At 42.1% G+C, this 22,197-nt stretch overlaps 1 long non-coding RNA gene across 1 annotated transcript; it reads left to right on the top strand.

Moving 5' to 3' along the window:
* The first annotated feature begins 682 nt into the window (after nt 1-682).
* On the top strand, nt 683-20,721 carry LOC115459119. Its single transcript, XR_003940207.1, has 3 exons — nt 683-726; nt 12,311-12,401; nt 20,644-20,721. It is a non-coding gene; the product is annotated as an uncharacterized LOC115459119 (long non-coding RNA).
* The last annotated feature ends 1,476 nt before the right edge of the window (nt 20,722-22,197 follow it).

Below are 22,197 nucleotides of genomic sequence, written 5' to 3'. Positions count from 1 at the left end.
TCGTGTGAAAACAATATATGGGGAGCATAATCATGATGGGGAACTGAGCAGGGAACTATGGCTCAATGAGGGTTGAAGAGTGCAGCTATTTTTATTCCCCCTCCCCCAATCTCAGTGTAACATAACCTTGTATTTGTTATCAACTGAACTGGCAAACACCTCTACGGTACTATGTTGGGGTACAAATGTAATAAATAAATAAATAAATATGCACATACTGAAGCCTGCAGTGCTGCCATCATTGCAGTTATTTGTTGGGGCAGGGCATGGGTGAGATGTAGTGGGGCATATGGTGGATTTTTCTCTTTTGAAAGTTGCCAACTTTAGGCAGGGTAAATTACTACCTTATGGGGCCCAACAGTACAGATCTAAATAATTCTTTCTCAGAGGGGTAATTCTGTGATCCTTGGTGGTCAGCAAATAATCCAGTGTTGTCTTAGAATGGAGGGCTCAAACGATAATGAATGATTGTGCCTGCTGTTTGTCTGAGTATGGGAGTTGAATCCAAACCACACTGTGTGCCCCATTTACCATCACTATTTTTAACATCAGTGACAGTTCTTCATCTCCAGCATTTAGGCACGCCACAAGCTAAAATATTAACTACTAGCTGGGTTGATGAGAGGAAAGAGTGCAGAGAAAAGATACTGACAAAATTGACATTATTTTCTTTTTTTTAACAGATTAGACAGCGATGGTCTTCACCTACTTTCACAGCTACTTCAGGTAACTATTACTATAAATCATTAGTCCTTTATGATGGCTACTAGTGCAAAAACCTGTTTTTTAAAACAAAAAGTGAAGTAATATAGTAGCTGTGAGTCCACTTTTAAAGGTAATAAATAGAGATAAAAGAAAATAAGATGATATCTTTTTTATTGGACTAACAACATTTTTTGATTAGCTTTCTTCAAATCAAAAATGAGCAAATGGTGACATTGAAATGCATAAGTCGCCCCCTTGCCTTCAGCTAAGGAAATACAGCACACACACACGTTTTACTGTACATGTACTTTTACCCACAGAGAGATTGGGCAGTTTTCAAAAACCCATTTTATATGTAGAAACCTGCACTCAAATCTATGGACAATCTTTAAGGGTCCTGAGAGAAAAATATATTCTGCTTTATGTTCATTTAAATTGTGAAATTACAGTTTTTGATGAGATAATGGGAGTAGACCATAAGGAAGCAAAACTAATCAACTGATTCTCCATCTGGAAAATGGGATATCCAGGTGGACGTTCACATTTCCCTAATATTTTTTGAACATCTCTGCCAAACACAGATCCTTCTGTAAAATGCATATGATACCAGCAAATACACAGGTATTTGCCAGCATATATAGTTAGAGCAGCAATTTTATAAACAGACAAGAGAATAAAAGAGTAGCATTACCCAGCAGTTTCCATGTATAACTGCTAGTGATTTTACATGGAAGTGGCAGGTTTGCAACTTCCTTGTACAAGTGCTGGTATATATAGGATGTCATTTTATAAACCTTCTTGTTGTCACAGACACAGAATGGTGAACTCTTGGGCCGCAGCTGGAACCCGACTGCAGCAGACAAGTCCCCTGGGCTGGCACAAGACAGGCATCAAGGCAAGGTGATCCAAGGCAAGAACTGTAGCAAAGCAGGAACCTAGACAGGAACTAGAGGCAAGGTTGGAACCATGGCAGGGATGAGACTAGGCAAAACAGATAGAACAAGGCAGACACAACTAGGCAGGACAATAGGTCAAGAACTGGATCTGGACAAGGCAAGACTGACAAGACAGGAACCAGATCTAGATGAGGCAAGGTAAGCAAGGCAACAGGGCTAGAACTGAACCCAGACAGGACAAGGCAAGACAATGAAACAAGGTTAGAACTGGTCCAGACAAGGCAGGGCAGGGCAAGAACTGGATCTGGACACAATAAAGTGCAACAGTAGACAAGGCTGGGTAGGACAGAAGCTTGGCAGGAACTCAGAGACAAGGCAGGACTGGAGCTTGGCAAGGCTGGGCCCAAGAGGCTGGGTCTAAGGCTAGGCAAGGCTGGAGCCAAATCAAGACTGGAACAAGAACAAGGCAGGAACTGGAACACAGCAGGATCAAGAGAGACAAGGAGACCTCTTGCGAAAGCCCTGAACAGAGTCCCAAACACTCTAAAATAGGTCTCCGCTGTGACTTCACAGGAAGGTGTCCCCCGATGACTCCTGCTACAGGATCTACAAAGGAAGGCTTCCAGCACAATGTAGAGCAGGAGCAGGATGCCACAGGAATGTCATGGAGGCCAACCGCCAGAGCAGTAAGAGCAACGAGGGGGGTCAGGGCAGGATTTGCAGCAGGGCTGTGACAGTTGTATGTATGTAACATGCTGATTTCCATTTATAAAAGACCTCTTCTAAAATGGTGAAGGGAGGAATTTGGGCAGAGCATGTGCAATATTGTAGCAGGCATAAATATCAGCACCTATGTAGGTGCTTATGTCTTTATAATATAGGTTAAACATAGATGCTTTTTTGCCCTATTGACCTGAGAGCTCTATTATAAAATTACACTGTGAGGGCAACTCTATAACAGGGTGCCCCAATGCTGTTCGAGGTGCACCTATTCTGTAATGGCATCTGGGTGCCTAGATTCCATTATAGAATATTAGCGTAAACACGTATTAATGAGCCTGAATTTAGGTGCAACCATTTATGCATGGTCAAAGCAGGATGGCAAGTTGTCTTCAGGAGTTCAGAGACATTTGTTTCAAGCTGGGTCATTTATTTCCAAAACTACCTCATGTAACTCCCCCTCCCCAGGGCCCTCTGAAAGAGTTTGGTGTAATGGACTATCCCAGCCCCTCCTGTCATGGATATTCTGCAGAATCTGCCCCTCTGAGTGGTAGTGGTGACTGCAGCTGCAAGCCTCTCAGTTTGCGGGGGCCCAGTGTTTGAATGTGGTGTGAATATCAACAGATTTGGGATAAGGGCAGCTCATCTAACACTGCAGCTGTTTCTGCTCTCATCGTACAGGACAGTGGTCATGGTGAGATCCGATGATGCCAAAGCAATGGCATATATTATCAAACAAGGAGGCACCTGGAGTACATAATTGATATAGAAAGCCAGTTGGCTTTGCAGCTGGGCAGAGCAGCATCTTGGGGTGGTCTCAACATTCTCAGTGGGAATGCTCTGGACCTGTGGGGAGTGGTGCTGAGTTCCTGTCTTCTAGAATCTGGTCATGAGAAACTCCTGAGAAAATTAAGGAGTCATGGGGTAGGAGGCAATGTGCTTTTCTGGATTAAGAATTGGTTATTGGATAGAAAACAGAGGGTAGGGTTGAATGGCCATTTTTCTCAATAGAGGAGGTTCAATAGTGGAGTGGCACAGAGATTTGTACTGGGACCAGTGCTATTTAACATTTATAAATGATCTGGAAATCAGAACGACGAGTGAGGTGATTAAATTTGCAGATGACACAAAACTATTTAAAGTTGTCAAAATGCATGCAGATTGTGAAAAATTGCAGGAAGACCTTAGGAAACTGGAAGACTGGGCATCCAAATGGCAATTGAAATTTAATGTGGACAAATGCAAAGTGATGCACATTGGGAAGAATAATCCAAATCATACTTATCTGATGCTAGGGTCTACTTTTGGAGTCAGCACTCAAGAAAAAGACCTAGGTGTTTTTGTAGACAATACACTGAAATCGTTTGCCTAGTGTGTGGCAGTGGCCAAAAAAGCAAACAGGATGCTAGGAATAATTAGGAGAGGGATGCAAAATAAGACCAAAATATTAAAATGCCTATGTATTGCAGCATGGCGCGACCTCACTTTGAGTATTGTGTTCAATCCTTACGTCTTGGATTGAATGGGCGGATCCACTTGTTCAAAATAGTGGAATTTCCAAAATGGCTATATATTATGCAACTACTACCTCTTAAACTGAAGAGGAAAGACCTCCATGCTTTAAACCGGTGTGTGTCTCGGTTTTGTTGGGGGAGGAAGAGGCCCAGGATCCCGTTAATATATCTGTTGGGCCATTGGCAGGTGGGGGAGGCATGGGCCTTCCAGACATATATAAATGTAATCTAGATTACATTTATATATGCTAGACATTTGGGAGATAGAATTCTCGTTCTGCCTCAAGAGGAGTATAATCATCTCGTTCCAGAAGCCATTTACCCATATCACCTTAATTATTTGCTTCATGCCCCGACCAAAGTTTTGCCGCCCCTAGTGCGGAATAGTATCCTGTTAAAACCCCTTCAAGACATATGGAGAATTCTTACGAAAGCTTGGGGTGTTTCTCCACTCACTTTCCCTCTTTTACGGATTCAGGGAAACGTGCAATTTATCCCCGGCCAAGAGTATATTACTTTTCGGCGATGGGCAGCGTTGGGGATCTCGCGCTTAGAGCATGTCCTCAATCCGGATGGCTCTTTACTTCCCTTAGGGTCATTGGGAGAGGAGATGTCTAGAACCTTGGCGAATAGATTTGCTTACCATCAATTGGGTCATTATGTGCGTTCTTTGGATGGGGGGGCCTTTATCGGCAACACTTTTGGACCATTTACATTCCTTTTTTGTCATGAATGATCGGTATTGCCTTACGGTATCCTCCCTCCATAGGGAATTGTTGCGTTTGTTTCCCGCTTCCCCTCATATTCGGGTGCGGGACAGGTGGGTAACTGATTTACAGAGGTTGCCGGAGTCATTGGATTTAGCGACTTCTGTGGCTTGTATCCCACAGATAACACCAACAGCAGAACTATGGGAATGTCAGTTTAGAATATTATACCACGCTTATATCTCTCAGACCCAGTTGTTTCATATGGGCATCATTGATACTCCCCTTTGTTTGAGTGCAGGTCCCAGCTCAATTTTTCTTTCATGCCTTCTGGGGTTGTGAGATGGCTAACAAATTCTGGGCTCAAATTGCTAGATATTTGAGATGGATACTAAATTCAGTAGTTCCCCTTTTGCCAGTTGACTTCCTATTGGATAAATGTGAGGTGGTTCAGGTTCAAGAGGGAGGACGACGGAAATTTTTCCGCAAGGCGACACTCCTTGGCAGGATAGCAGTTCTCAAGGTCTGGACCACATCTGATCCCCCGTCCTTTTGGGGCTGGTGGAACTCGTTACATCAACATATGTTATGGGAATGTAGAATGTTAGGCGCATCCCCTAGATGCCAGAAGGATTTTTTGTCAATTTGGGAGCCATATTATTTTCCTTGGCTCCTAAGGCATGCAGTTTCATCTTAAACTGCCTGTAGAGCGCTTTGCACAGAAGATCTCGACTTCGGTGCTCTCCCAGGGCTGTATTGCTTTTTTTTTATTATTCACCTGTTGCTTGACAGCGGTCAACCGTGGGGGGGATGGCCATAAGAGTCCAGGCGGTCCCCCCACGATCTTAGTGATATTTTAGGTGTTAAATTGTCCAGATTTTTTTTTTGTGAATCAGGTGATGCAAATTGTATCTTGCATGTTTTTAATTCACTTAGTATTGTATGGTTTCAATATGTACATAGCCTGTTTCCGTAACAACTGTTATACTGTATACCGCCTACACTCAGTTTTCGTTTTGATTAAGTTGGGTAGGGGTGGCGAGATAAAAGGTACGGAGTCTGGAGTTAGCGATGGAGGAGAAGGGTGTAATTAGGAGAGATTTGCCTAGTGAACGGAGTTCCTGGGAAGGAGTGTAGGGAGAAATGAGGGTAGAGAGGTAGTGAGGGGCTGCAGAGTGAATGCACTTATAGGTCAATAAGAGTATAAGTATAGGTCAATAAGTATAAGTATAGTCAAGAGTAAATATAGGTCAATAAGAGTATAGTATATTGTATGATTTATTTAGTGTTTTCTTCTTAAATGGTAATGAAATGTATTTAAAACTCTGTAATCACACTCCTTGCTTGTTACCCTAATTACAATAATTGACTATAAATGAAGAGTTGTCCTAGGGGTGCGTGGGAAGACTAAACTAGATCCTGCAGTGCCTGTTAGATTCTGTCTGTTAATGCTGTGGTACAAAGCTTTTAAAACTAAGTGGAAAAGACTATGGAGATTAGTTGTTAAAATTTGCTTTTTATATTTTTATTTTGCCTAACACTAACCTACAATTTCTCCTTTAAACCCCAATCTTTAAGTTCCCAAAGCACAAAGCAAAGTAGTGTTCACTTACCAGAGAAATGTCCTCTTCTCTCAGAACTTCTCAGAAAGAAAGTTCAGTGGGACCTTTCCTCTTTATATAGTTTTGAATCTAAGGGGCCTCTTTTAAACAGGCTCTTTGAAGCTGACTCAGCAACCTATGCAAGTATTCTACTTCCCCACACCTTAATTAACACTTAATTGAGGTCGCTGGATGAGCCACCTCTCCAGCAGCCAAGGAACAGAAAATAACTGCCTTTAGAACAAGTGTTTTGGCTGTTTAGTTTCTACCTCTAGAAAAGGTTTCAGTTTAAAACTATGGGAAAAATACCTAGTTCTAGAGAATATTTCAGTTTAAAACTGTGGGAAAAGGGTTTGTACACTATGGCAACTAGTTAATGATGCTTGCTTTTCTCTGTCTCTCTCTTTTATTCCCCCTTAATACTAACTAGGTCCTGCTTGCTTTTCCCTCTCGCTCTCTTTTTATTCCCCCTTAATACTAAACTAGATCCTGCAGTGCCTGTTAGATTCTATCTGTTAATGCTGTGGTACAAAGCTTTTAAAACTAAGTGGAAAGACTATGGAGATTAGTTGTTAAAATTTGCTTTTTATATTTTTATTTTGCCTAACACTAACCTACAATTCCTCCTTTAAACCTCAATCTTTAAGTTCCCAAAGCACAAAGCAAAGTGCCATTCACTTACCAGAGAAATGTCCTCTTCTCTCAGAACTTCTCAGAAAAAAAAGGGGGGACAAACCCATTCATCTGGACTAATCTAGCAAGATTCAAGGAAAAGAAATTAATAGCTATGAATAAATTTCACCTTTGATTAATATGAAATCAGGAACAATTTCTGGAGGGAACTTTCTCTGAGAAGAATTGGGTATAGGGCAGATCAATTTCTAAGAGAAAACAGTTTCCCAAGAAAGATGTTTTAGGAAATCTTGAGCTAATGGTTCAAAAGGAGCTCCACAAGTAGCCTGAGTATGACATTAAGATCCCAATTTGGGGGTGACTTTCTAATAGGAAGTTCTGTGTTCATCAAGCTACAAATGAACTTTGATATTTATGGATGTATAAAGATAGATTTTCCATCCACTAACTCATAGTAGATTGAGGTTGCAGATAGATGGAATCATACCAAAATAGGTAATTTAAAAGGTGTGTGGAGACATCCATGTACAAAGAGGTATGCAGTCAATAAGTATATGTGGTGGTCTCTGTCTAGGGAAGTATTACATTTATTCATGGGCCCAAACTTATTACAGCCCCTTATCTGCTGATAACAAGGACAGATTATCAGAATTCTAAAAAGTATAATAGTTTAGCAAAGCAATTTAGACACAGCCATCTGGTTAACAAATTATGTGCCAATACCTTCTGTAGCGCCACAATTATTAGGGCACACCCTACCTCACGGTTCTGTAAACCTTTTAGGGGTAACACTGGACTCCCAGCTGTCATTTGATCTTCATATTGCCTCAATAATTCATAAATTATTATTATTATTAGCATTTGTATAGCGCTACCAGACGCACGCAGCACTGAACACCTGACACGAGAGACAGTCCCTGCTCGATAGAGCTTTCTAAAACAAATGTTTTGAGGACGTGTGCCTCATTAGGTCAGTTAGATCAAATCTCGATAAGCCTTCTATACAAAAAACTTGTTTATGCCCTGGACCTGAGTAGACTTGTCCATGCAAATTCTAGACTGCAAACAATCCAGAACCTAGCATTAAGATGATTATAGGGGTCAGATGATATTATAGGGTCTCCCCTCTTTTGAAGGAGGCTCACTAGCTTCCATGTTTTTACCGTGCAACATTTAAAATTTTGGTTTTAATTCATAAAGTGCTTTATTCAAGTAAGCCCAAATATTTGGCCATCTTGTAATTCTGTACTGTCCTTCATAAACCCTGAGATCTCAAATTCAAAATTGGTTAGTGATCTTGTCTAATTCTCACGTTCAGTTAAACTCTCACTTGAGAATCTGCATTATTTTTGTTCTGGCACCCGCATTGTTAAATGCTCTCCCTTTGCAGCTCCTGCTGGAAACTAGATTAGCATATTTTAAGAAAGAATTGAAATCTCATTTTTTTAATGCTAGCATTTTCTATGCCTTAAAATCTTGAGTGTCTATGGGAACAGCTTATTTTGCTTTGAAGGTTTTATTTTTTATTTTTGTTGAACAGTATGCGAATTAAAATATAACATTCTTGAAAGCGAATAAAAACAATACTCAACTAGCACAAAAGAAGCAAAAGTGCATGCTAAGCTATTATCCTGAACCATAAACATTCAAGGAACAAGGTGTGTTGCAAAATATGTCCAGCATGGTATAATAGAACCCTCAAAATGTATGTAGTTTTAGTTAGAAAAAAAAGAGAGAAAAAGAGGGGATACTTACCCATAAACATAGGAATTAAAAGTCAGAGGGGCATAATCGAACGAAAACGTCTATCTCCATGGGCGTTTATCTCCGAGAACGGGTCCGTGAAGCAGGGGCGTATCTGAGATTCAGCAGTAGGGGGGCAGGGGCTAAAGTGAGGGGGCACATTATAACCCCCCTACCGCCGCCCCCCCCCCCCGCCGCCGCCGTCAACCCTCCCCCCCTACCGCCGTTAACCCTCCCCCGCCTACCGCCAACCCTTTCCCCGCCTACCGCCGTCACCTACCTCGAGGTCCGCTCCTGCCGTTTTTTTAAACTATTACTTCAGCTGGCGGGGGACCCCAACCCCCGCCAGCCCAGCCGAGGTCTTCTTTAACTTCATCTTCATCCTCGTGTGTTAAAGCTGCATGATGCATCACCTTCCAGTTGGACAGAGTTTGACGTCGCAGCACGTTGACGACGTGCTGCGACGTCAAACTCCGTCCAACTGGAAGGATGCATCATGCAGCTTAACAGCACGAGGATGAAGATGAAGTTAAAGAAGACCTCGGCTGGGCTGGCGGGGGTTGGGGTCCCCCGCCAGCTGAAGTAATAGTTTAAAAAACCGGCAGGAGCGGACCTCGAGGTAGGTGACGGCGGTAGGCAGGGAAAGGGTTGGCGGTAGGCGGGGGAGGGTTAATGGCGGTAGGGGGTCCAGGGCGAAATCTGCGGGGGCCCAGGCCCCTGTGGCCCCACGCAGATACGCCCCTGCCGTGAAGGGGTGGACCAAACCGTATTTTCGAAAAAAATAGACGTCTATGTTTTATTCGACAATTTGTGAGCTGGGTGTTTTTGCTTTTCAGCGATAATGGAAAATGAAAGCGCCCGGCTGAAAAACGAATAAATCCAAGGCATTTGTACATGGGAGGGGCCAGGATTCGTAGTGCACTGGTCCCCCTCACATGCCAGGACACCAACCGGGCACCCTAGGGGGCACTTTTACAAAAACAAAAAAAAGGTAAAAGAGCTCCCAGGTGCATAGCACCCTTCCCTTGTGTGTTGAGCCCCCCAAATCCCCCTCAAAACCCACTGCCCACAAGTCTACACCATTACTATAGCCCTAAGGGGTGAAGGGGGGCACCTACATGTGGGTACAGTGGGTTTGGGGGGTTGTACGACTAAGCATTAAGCAGAAAATTGTAACAGGTAGGGGGGGATGGGCCTGGGTCCACCTGCCTGAAGTCCACTGCACCCCTAACAGAAGGAGGGGCTTGTGCCTTCTAATATTGAGCAGTAAGCAATTTAGCTCCATGATAGATCAGTGCTTCATTGTTAAGAAGAAAGATAGCAGGGTCCCAAAACACAGTGATTTTCAACCAGTGCTACAGGAACATTGCACTGAGCGCCAAAAACTGTGACTTTACAGTATACCCACCAAATGTGGCCCATAGTAACAATCTCTCCCACACCTTCTCTGACAAAGAGAGACAGTCTTGAACATTCGATGGAGAAAAATAGGGTAAAATGCCATGTATACATTACTTTAATACAATTTTCTTGCACATTCATAGCTAATAAAATTTTTGCCTATGCCTTCTCCATCAGTTCTCAGTCATGCTCCTCATATTGTACCCCCAATTCTTCATGCCATTTCCCCTATGAACAGTGTATACTAGCCTAGTGTCTTGTAAGTATGTATAAAGAATCAAGATAAATTTTGTTTTCCCAATGAAATCTTCACATATCTCATCCAGGAAAAAAATCCTTCCTTGTTACTGTATGGATAATGTCTCTAGGGGGAAGCTGGTAGGTGTTTGCTAATTCAGCTAACAGAATAACAGTGTCATAATCAAACAACTGACCCCAGCAAGAGAGTCCCCTTACACCTCCACCTATGAAAAACACTGGAACCCACGCTAGGAGGAAATAGAGGATTAGAAGCTATGGGGGAAAGACAAGATAGTTGGGTTTGTCTCAATACATATCTTGTCCCAATATGTGAAAGTACAGTGGATAGTAGGGCAAAGACCTTGTGGGAGACCCGTTGCCCTAGGTGGCAACCATTCAAGTTGCCCAGTGGATTAGGGCCCAACATACTGTGCTCAATGGAAACCCATAGTTTATGTGGGTAGCTTTGATACCATTCAGTCACCACCTTGATCTGGGCTGCCTTGTAATAATGGAACAGATTGGAAACCCATTCCCCTTTTTTCCGACCTGTAGAGCAATGAGTCGGGGAAGACGAGGTGTTTTGTAATGCCAGACAAACTTAATCAAATGATTTTGGAGTCTAGTCAGGTAAGCCCTCGGAATCAAAAGGGGTAGGACCTGAAAAGATAAATAAGCTGAGGCAATATTCCTTTTTAAGACAGCTGTTCTCCCAAACCAGGACAGATTTAATAAATCCCAGCAAGTCTTGTCCTCCTGTAAAGATCTAAACAAAGGAGGTTAATTGGCTTGAAAAAGGTCTTTAGCTTCCAGGGTTAAATTAATCCCCAAATAACAAATCTCTCAAGGAACCATTTAAAAGGGAGGGAGGAAAGGTGGCTCTGCATCGCAGGAGAAGAGGGCAAAAGGTACAACTTCCATTGGATATATTGATTTTGAAACCAGAAAACTGGGCACGTCTATGAAGTTCCTGCAGCAAGTTTGGAAGAGATACAAGAGTGTGGGTAAGGGACAACAGGATGTCATCCGCAAAAAGAGATAGCGAAGGCGGGACTTGGGCGTTCCTAACACATTGGCGTCCGACCCATAATGGAAAAAAAGGGTGTCCCTGATGAGCACTTGGACGACTTTACCTGGTCGTGTTTTTCTTACGACCAAGGTACAAAAGGTGCCCAAACTGACCAGATGACCAGCAGAGAGAATCGGGGATGACCTCCCCTTACTTCCCCAGTGGTCACTAACCCCTCCCACCCGTAAAAAATATCTTTCAAATATTTTTTTGCCAGCCTCTATGCCAGCCTCAGATGTCATACTCATATAGCAGTATGCAGGTCCCTGGAGCAGTTTTAGTGGGTGCAGTGCAGTTCAGGCAGGCAGACCCAGGCCCATACCCCTCACTACCTGTTACATTTGTAGAGGAAACAGCGAGCCCTCCAAAACCACCAGAAACCCACTATACCACATCTAGGTGCCCCCTTCACCTGTAAGTCTGTGGTAGTGGTGTACAGTTGTGGGTAGTGGGTTTTAGGGGGGGGGTTGGGGGGGGGGGGGGGGGGTTGGGGGGCTCAGCACGCGGTAAGAGAGCTGTGTTCCTGGGAGCATTTTATGAAGTCCACTGCAGTGCCCCCTAGGGTGCCCGGTTGGTGTCGTGGCATGTCAGGGGGATCAGTGCACTACAAATGCTGGCTCCTCCCACGACCAAAGGGCTTGCATTTGGCCATTTCTGAGATGGGCGTCCTTGGTTTCCATTATCACCGAAAATCAGAAATGACCAAGTCTAGGGACGACCATCTCTAAGGACAACCAAAATTTCAAGATTTTTGCATCCCTGACTGTATTATCAAAACGAAAGATGGGCGTCCATCTTGTTTCAATAATATGGTTTCCCCGCCCCTCCATCGGGACGTTTTGCGAGGACATCCTCAACAAAACTTGGGCGTCCCTTTTGATTATGCTTCTTAGTTACATGGGCATGCCATCTGAGTTGAGGTAATGCATGAAAAAAGAGACATTTGGAATAAAAAGACATAAAAAATAATATGGTTCCTCTTGTACTGGGAGATCTTTTTGGAAAGGTTAATTGTTCTGCCTTTAGGCATCACCAAGCATACCCAGTACATTCACTGCAAGCTCACTCTCTCATATTGCAGTTTGAAGCCAAGAAACGAAGTTCTGCAGAAGAAGCCATGAGACATTCATATTTTAAGAGTCTAGGGGACCAAGTTCTCAAGTTACCTGACAGTAAGTATGTTTGGCTTGTTTATAAGTTCACATTTTTCAGAAGTCATTAATGATTGCACATAGAATGGTTGACTCATTTTGTATGTAATATAATATCATAACCAGTAGGTTTAATCAGATCCAGTTAGGCATGAAGCATTGGTCTGACCCAGTTTGGCTACTCTTATGTTCTTCATCAAGCAGGAAATAGCAACAGGCAAAAGCATAGTTCTCCTCCAATTTGACATGTCCAGTGCGTTCAACATGGTAATCCATAAAATACTACTAAGACTCCTAGATTACTTCGGGATTGGCAGACACATACTTAGTTGGATCAAGGGTTCCCTAACCACTAGAACATATCAAGTGAAATCAAGCTCAAACATATCACCACCATGGAAAGTAGAATGCGGAGTACCTCAAGGATCACCACTATCACCGATCCTTTTCAACCTAATGATGACCCCACTAGCCAAATCCTTATCCAGCCAAGGCCTTAACCCTTTCATCTATGCAGACGATGTCACAATATACATTCCTTACAAACGTGATCTGACAGAAATCACCAACGAAATCAAGCTCAGCTTGAATATCATGGACTCATGGGCAAACACATTTCAACTAAAACTCAGCACAGAAAAAACACACAGTCTCATCCTCTCATCCCAATACAATACGAACAAACCCACAAACATAAACACCCCAAATTATACCCTCCCTATCTCAGACAGCCTGAAATCCTCGGTTTTACAATCAACCGTAACCTCACACTAGAGAACCAAGTGAAATCTACAACAAAGAAAATGTTCCACTCAATGTGGAAACTCAAACGCATGAAACCATTCTTCCCGAGGGAAACATTTCGCAACTTGATGCAATCAATGGTACTAAGCCATGTAGACTACTGCAACGGAATTTATGCGGGATGCAAAGAACAAATTATAAAGAAACTTCACACCACTCAAAACACGGCAGCCAGGCTTATATTTAGAAAAACGCAATTCAAAAGCGCCAAACCCCTCCGAGAAAAACTGCACTGGCTCCCAATCAAAGAACGTACTGCTTTCAAAATCTGCACCCTGGGTCATAAAATTATCTACTGCGAAGCCCCGGAGCTAACTGACAGACCTCATAGACCTACCAACCAGAAACACAAGATCAACATGAACATACCTAAATCTCCACTACCCGAGCTGCAAAGGACTCAAATACAAATCAACCTATGCATCCAGCTTTTCCTACATAAGCACACAACTATGGAACGCATTACCAAAAGCCATGAAAACAACTTATGATCACCTAAATTCCGGAAATCATTAAAAACTAACCTGTTCAAAAAGGCATACCCTACCGACCCAACTTAAATGCCTGTACCCTGCAACACAACGAAACCAAAGCTCGTAATGGAGATAATAACTCTTCCTCTCTATGATTCCCTAATGTGTCTGTACACACGAACCTATTCTACCACAACATTACTGTATTTGTTCATACCGGAATTGGCATATGCCTTTACGGTACTATGTAATCCACATTGAGCCTGCAAATAGGTGGGAAAATGTGGGATACAAATGTAACAAATAAATAAATAAGTGTTATCAATACCATCAGGGGTGTCTGCCCTATTGTAGATTTTGGTATCATCCGCAAAGAGCCCTTCAGTAATTTCGCTTACAAAAATGTTAAAAAGAAGCGGCCCAAGAACCGGGTTAGACCAGTGGTTCATCTAACCTAATATCCTGTTTCAAGTCGTGGCCAATTAGGTCATAAGTAGCTGACAGAATCTCAAATAGCAAGATCATGCTACTGATCCCATTTTTATCTCAATAGCACACTATGGACTTTTCTTCTAGGAGCTTGTCCAAACCTTTTTTTAAACCCAAATAAACTAACTGCTGATACCACATCCTCTGGCAATGAATTCCAGCACTTTACTATTCGTCGTGAAAAAAAATATTTCCTCCTGTTTGTTTTAAAAGTAGTATCATGTAAATTCCTTGAGTGTGCTCTAGTTTTTTGTACTTTTTGAAAGAGTAAAAAACCACTGGTAACATCCTTTTCCTCAGAATTAGCTCCATTTACAATACCCTCTGTTGCCTTCCACTCAGCCCATTTATGCGGAACCGTGTCAAAGGCTTTGCTAAAATCTGAATACTCCACATCTAGCTCTCTCTATCAGTCCAACTGTCTGGTCACCCAGTCAAAGAAATTAATCAGATGTGTCTGACATTATCTGCCTCTAGTGAAACCATGTTGCCTCAGGGCCAGTAATCCATTGGATTCCAAAAACTTTACTATTTTTTGTTTTAAAAAACGTTTCCATTATCACAAAAGTCAAACTAACCAGCCTGTGGTTCCCAACCTCTTCCACTTTTGTGGAGAGGGACCACATCTTCTTTTCTCTAGTCCTCTAGAGAAGCATTAAAAAGGTCAGCCAGTGGAGTGTGCCATCCGGCTCCATTGCTTTGTCCACCTTTAGTTTAGCTAGCTCCTCACGAACACAGTCCTCTGAAAATCATAAGTATTGCCATACTGGGACAGACCAAAGGTCCATCAAGCCCAGCATCCTGTTTCCAACAGTGGCTTCATCGCATGCCCCCTAGTCCTAGTATTTTTGGAAAGCATAAACAGACACTTCACATCTACCTGTTCAACTCCACTCATTATTTTATAGACCTATATCATATCTCCCCTCAGTCGTCTTTTCTCCCTAACCGCTTTAGCCTTTCCTCATAGGGAAGTCATCCCATCCCCTTTATCATTTTCATCGCCCTTCTCTGCACCTTTTCTAATTCCACTATATCTTTTTGAGATGCGGCGACCAGAATTGAACACAGTATTCAAGGTGCGGTCGCACCATGGAGCAATACAAAGGCATTATAACGTCCTCATTTTTGTTTTCCATTCCTTTCCTAATAATACCTAACATTCTATTTGCTTTCTTAGCCGCAGTAGCACACTGAGCAGAAGGTTTCAACGTATCATCAACGACGACACCTAGATCCCTTTCTTGGTCAGTGAATCCTAACATAGTAACATAGTAGATGACGGCAGAAAAAGACCTGCATGGTCAATCCAGTCTGCCCTAGACAAACTCATATGTGTATACCTTACCTTGAATTTGTACCTGTCCTTTTCAGGGCACAGACCATATAAGTCTGCCCAGCAGTATTTCCCGCCTCCCAACCACTAGTCCCGCCTCCCATCACTGGCTCTGGTAAGACCGTATAAGTCTGCCCTCCCCTATCCTCGCCTCCCAACCACCAACCCTCTTCCCCCACCTGCGCCGCCACCCAATTTCAGCTAAGCTTCTGAGGATCCATTCCTTCTGCACAGGATTCCTCTATGCATATCCCACGCATGTTTGAACTCCGTTACCGTTTTCATCTCCACCATCTCCCGTGGGAGGGCATTCCAGGCGTCCACCACCCTCCATGAAAAATACTTCCTGACATCTTTCCTGAACCTGCCCCCCTTCAATCTCATTTCATGTCCTCTCGTTCTACCGCCTTCCCATCTCCGGAAAAGATTCGTTTGCGGATTAATACCTTTCAAATATTTGAACGTCTGTATCATATCACCCCTGTTCCTCCTTTCCTCCAGGGTGTACATGTTCAGGTCAGCAAGCCTCTCTTCATACGTCTTGGAACGCAAATCCCATACCATCCTCGTAGCTTTTCTTTGCACCGCTTCCATTTTTTTAACATCCTTCGCAAGATACGGCCTCCAAAACTGAACACAATACTCCAGGTGGGGCCTCACCAACGTCTTATACAGGGGCATTAAAACTAATAACATGGAACCTTACATGACATAGCTTAATTTGGGTTCCTCTTTCCCACATGCATCACTTTGCACTTGCTCACATTAAATGTCATCTGCCATTTAGACGCCCAGTCTCCCAGTCTCGTAAGGTCCTCTTGTAATTTTTCACAATCATCCCGCGATTTAACGACTTTGAATAACTTTGTGTCATCAGCAAATTTAATACCTCACTAGTTACTCCCTTCTCTAGGTCATTTATAAATATGTTAAAAAGCAACTGTCCCAGCACAGCCCTGGGGAATCCCACTAATACCCTTCTCCATTGAGAATACTGACCATTTAACCCCTCTGTTTTCTAGCTTTTAACCAGTTTTTAATCGACAATAGGCCAGTACCTCCTATCCGAAGACTCTCCAATTTCCTCTGGAGTCTTTCATGAGGTACTTTGTCAAATGCCTTCTGAAAATCCAGATACACAATATCAACCGGCTCCCCTTTATCCACATGTTTGTTCACCCCTTCAAAGAAATGTAATAGATTGATGAGGCAAGATTTCCCTTCACTAAATCCATATTGGCTGTCTCATTAATCCATGCTTTTGAATATGCTCTGTAATTTTGTTCTTTATAATAGTCTCTACCATTTTGCCCGCACCGACGTCAGACTCACAGGTCTATAATTTCCCGGATCTCCTCTGGAACCTTTTTTAAAAATCGGCGTTACATTGGCCACCCTCCAATTCTGGTACCACGCTTGATTTAAGGATAAATTACATATTACTAACAATAGCTCCGCAAGTATTCTGAGATTAATCCATCCAGTCCAGGAGATTTGCTACTTTTCAATTTGTAGAACTGCCACATTACATCCTCCGGGTTTATAGAGGATTTGTTCAGTTTCTCCGACTTGTCAGCTTCGAATACCATTCTGGCACTGGTATCTCTCCTAAATCTTCCTCGAAGACCGAAGCAAAGAATTCATTTAATCTCTCTGCTATGGCTTTGTCTTCCCTGATCACCCTTTTTACCCTTGGTCATCTAGCGGTCCAACCGATTCTTTTGCCGGCTTCCTGCTTTTAATATACCTCCAACGCAATCTTTTTTTCAAAGTCCCTCTTAGCCTTCCTTATCGGTGTTTGCATTTGACTTGACATTCATTATGCTATTTCTTATTATTTTTAGTCGGTACCTTCTTCCATATTCTGAAGGATTTTATTTTTGCTCTAATAGCTTCCTTCACCTCACTTTTTACCATGCCAGCTGTCGTTTGTCTTCCATCCTCCTTTTTAATACGCGGAATATACTTGGCCTGGGCTTCCAGGATAGTGTTTTTGAACAGCATCCACGCCTGATGCGATTATTTTTGACCTCAGAGCTGTTCCTCTAAGTTTTTTTTTTTTCACTGTTCTTCTCATTTTTCATAGTCTCCTTTTTTAAACTACTACCGCTAACGTACTTACTTCAAAGCTAATATCAAATCCGATCATATTATGATCACTGTTATCAAGCAACCCCAGCACCATTACCTCCTGCACCAGATCATGTGCTCCATAAGGACTAGGTCTAGAATTTTTCCTTCTCTCGTCGGCTCCTGTACCAGATGCTCCATAAAGCAGTCCTTGATTTCGTCAAGGAATTTTACCTCCCTAGCATGCCCTGATGTTACATTTACCCAGTCAATATCGGGGTAATTGAAATCACCAATTATTATTGTGTTGCCCAGTTTGTTAGCGTCCCTAATTTCCTTTAACATTTCTGCATCCATCCGTTCATCCTGGCCAGGCAGACGGTAGTACACTCCTATCACTACCCTTTCCCCTTTACACATGAAATTTCAATCCATAGTGATTCCAAAAAGTGTTTTGTTTCCTGCAGAATTTTCAATCTATTGATTGAAGGCTCTCGTTAATATACAGTGCTACCCATCCACCAATTCGATCCACCCTATCACTACGATATAATTTGTACCCCGGTTATGACAGTGTCCACTGGTTATTCTCCTTCCACACCAGATCCCAGAGATGCCTATTATATCTAAGTTTTCATTTAGTGCAATATATTCTAACTTCCTATCTTATTTCTTAGGCTCCTGGAGTACCACACCTCCGTTCCTATTTGTGTTTGTCTCTGTGGCCCCTGCTCCCGTCCCTTCAGCTGGAACACAGAACAGAAATATTTGTTACGCAATTCGCCTTATCAGCTTGTACATATTCTTCCCATTCACCCTTCACACTGCCACTGTGCACGTGCTGCTATCACTAATATATCTAAAAAATGTCTTGCACCCCCCTCCATTTTATGTATCAGCTATTATTTTCTTCCATTTGCATCTTTGCATTCCTAACTGTTCTGCCAGCTTTTCTTAGCTTTTTCAGCTATTGTCACCCTATATCTCTTTCTTTCCGCCAATCTCTTGTAGTTTATAAAGGCTAACCTCTTTTTCCTACCTTTTCCAGCTATTACTTTTGAGAATCAAAGCGGCCTCCTTTTTTCTCCTTTATTTACTTACCTTATAAGAAGTTTTATGGCCTTACATAACTGGGTGAGAAGGTTCATATAAGCAGCTCCACATGAGGGCCTATGGTCTGCTGAGGAAAATTTCCATCAGATAAGCTTCGTAGAGCTAAGAGCAATGTGGGACTCTTTAAAGGATTTTAGTTATTGGTTGTCAACAAAGTTGTTCTAATTGAAATGGACAATCTGGTAGCCAGGTACTACATGAGCAATAAGGGAGAAAGAGAATAACATTCTTATTTTGGGAAATTGTCAAGTTTGCAACTGTGCCTCTCACAAAGGATGACACTTGAAGCCGCTTACAGAAACCAAATCTTGCAACCATATGAATGGCCCATTGCTCTCATAGACAGGGGGAGTGACAAAAATGATATTCTACAAGTGTTGGCACCTGTAATATATCTGTTTGTGTCTCCTCTGAACAGGAAGGTTCCTTACTTCTCTTTGAAGAGAGGGGTACTTGGAAAACCAGGCCCTTTTTTTATTTCAAGATACTTCAGAAAGAAAACAAAAGGTAAATGCAAAAGATGGTCTCCTGGCACCACAAACGTACTGTTAAGTGCCATTGGCATGCTGTTTTTCTCATTTTATTACCTTTTTTTCTGGAGTAAAGGCAACCTATAGCTAGTGATTCCATATGCTAGCACTGTGTAACCTGCTTTTGTTTGCAGAAAGTGATATTGCTTAATTTTTGTTTGCAGAAAGTGAAGTTGCTTAATTGTTCTTCCAAAACAGCAGAGTTGGTTTCATCAATCTAAAGCTCTACAAGAGCTGAGGTGGCCTGCATACCAATGCGACATGGCAGCCACTGCACATGCATGGTTCACAACGTTAGAAAACTTTAAGCTTTTAGAGCTGTTACAAGAACATTTTACTTGCTGGGCTCTGTCACCCATGTCTCAGGAAAAGAGCAAAAGTAGAGGGCTGACAAATGCGCAAACCAATAGGGAGATAATCTCAAAAAACAGTTTATTTCAGTTATTCATACAATATCAAGGACCCGACACGGTCCGTGTTTCGGCGCCAAAGCGCCTGCCTCAGTGGTCACAATCAACTTCTACAAAAAAACAGGACAAATAAAAACATAATATAAGAGATTTCAATAAAATATATCCGCCTTAATAAATATGTAGCCAAACATATACGGACATTCAAATGTTATTGCAAATTGTGAATGTATACTGATAAATTATGTAAAAAAGTTAATATATTATAATTATGTGAGCAGATATTGTGGACAGAAGAAACACCAAACAATGAAAAGTGAATGTATTTTTTACTATTAGATCAGGATAAATATATTGTAGATATGTTGATGTTTCATCAGCCCGACTATGCCTTTCATTTATCAGTTCATTTATTTGATAGTTATTTTATTTGAAATCTCTTAATATTATGTTTTTATTTGTCCTGTTTTTTTGTAGAAAGTTGATTGTGACCCTGAGGCAGGCGCTTTGGTGCCAAAACACGGACCGTGTCGGGTCCTTGATATTGATATGAATTCTGAATAAACTGTTTTTTGAGATTATCTCCCTATTGGTTTGCGCATTTGTCAGCCTCTACTTTTGTTTTGCTTTGACTTTCCGTGGAGGCTCCTCCTGTCTTCTTGGATTTACCCATGTCTCAGGACCACGTAATTTGCTGTGCTCTGATCCTCTGTTACATGTAAGCAATTTTGCTTACATGTAAGCATCTCTTAAAAGCAGCAGGATCGGGGGGGGGGGGGGGGGAGGGAGTGTTTCATGGCTCCGGTAGTAGCACTGAGCTGGTGTGTTCAGGCCCAGAAAGGGTAGGAATACTGCAATACTGCTATCTGCCAATAAGCAGTGCAGAGGAAGCTCCTTGAGTCAGCAAGGGCCTCCTGTCCTGTCCATGCTGTCTGTGTAGAAACAAATGGCAAAAGGGAAAAAAGATGGATACAAGAAAAAATAAAAGCAACTGAAAAGAAAGTGTATTAACCATATCTTTCTTTTTTTTCCCTTTAGCTGCCTCTATATTTTCTATAAAAGAGATCCAGTTACAGAAGGATCCAGGCTTCAAGTCTTCCACCTTCCCAGACACAGGTATGTCACTTTACTAACAACCACTTCCTCCTGTGGAGGAAGATGTGGCTGAAACATACAGCCACTTAGAAACAGAAAATATACAGTGGTCAATTTTCTGTGGGCTTGGGTGCCTGACTAAGAGGCTCATTTTCAAAGCACTTTGGGAGGCTAAGTTCCATAGGTTCTATGGAACTTTGGGAGGCTAAGTGCTTTGAAAATGAGCCTCTTAGGAATATAGGAGCTTAATTCAGCCTTTTTGAAAATTAAATAGAGGCACACTTTTAAATTTGAGTTCTTAAAAGTTAGGTGAGCACTATTTCCGCATTACACATTTAAAGAGGTCATTTCGAAAAGCATATCCCATGTAAATAGCAGCTTTTATATAGGCTACTCATGTAAATGGCGATTTTCAGAAAGCCACTGTTTATTATAGAGATGGTCAGTGCACAGAGAAATTGAGGGAGCATATTTGGGGTGTGGTTTGGATTATACCAAAAACATGTACATGTGTATGTAAAATGTAGCTGTCCACAAAGAGGCCACACGGATTTGCAACAGAGCAGATACAAAGGAGAACCGATCCAAATCCCATGTATAAAATGAGTCCTTTATTTAAAAATACCCAACATGGTCCAAGTTTTTGCCCAATTCATGGGCCTGCATCAGGGGTTGCAATTCTTAAAAATGACCAAACCAAAAAGAGATGTAAAAACATACAAGAATAAATTCATATGTTTTAAAATTTATGTTCAGTGCTTGATATACTGCAAGTGCATAACTACATAAGCATAAGTACATAAGCATCGCCATGCTGGGACAGACCAAGGGTCCATCGAGCCCAGCACCCTGTCACCGACAGGCAGCCAAAGAACAAGCAATTTGTCCCGCCCATCCTAAAAATACTGTATTATTCCCTCATCCATTCAATAACATTCTATGGCTTTTTCCTCCAGGAAGCCGTCCAACCCTTTTTTGAAGTCAGCTAAGCCACCGCCCCAACCACCTATCCGGCAACGAATTCCAGAGTCTAACCACGCGTTGAGTGAAGAAACGTTTCCTCCAATTCGTTTTAAATTTACCACACTGCAGCTTCATCGCATGACCCCTTGTCCTAGTATTTTGGAGAAATTTACTAATAATAAAATCTGTAGTACTAGTAAGTCAAGAAGCCGAACACGGAGAGGAATACGGAGGAAACTGAAAGTAAGCCAAGAGAGAGAGACATCTGGCGAAAGCGCAAGCGGAAGAAAAAATGGCTAAAATATAAGGAGGGGTGACAAAAATTTCTTCAGGTATATTAGTGAAAGGAGGAAGACAAATAAGGGAATTGTGAGACTGAAAGACGCTGCGAACCGCTAGTAGATAAAGATGAAGGAAAAGCAAATTTGCTAAATAGATACTTTTGTTCTGGTTTCACAGAAGAAAATCCTGGAAAAGGAACCGCAATGTACTGGCAAAAGTACAAATGAAAAATGGAGTAGATATAGCACAGTT

The sequence above is a fragment of the Microcaecilia unicolor genome, unplaced genomic scaffold (assembly GCF_901765095.1).
Source record: "Microcaecilia unicolor unplaced genomic scaffold, aMicUni1.1, whole genome shotgun sequence".
NCBI classification, from domain to species: domain Eukaryota; kingdom Metazoa; phylum Chordata; class Amphibia; order Gymnophiona; family Siphonopidae; genus Microcaecilia; species Microcaecilia unicolor.
Note: the sequence above shows the minus strand (reverse complement) of the source record. Positions and strands in the feature narration are given on the sequence as shown.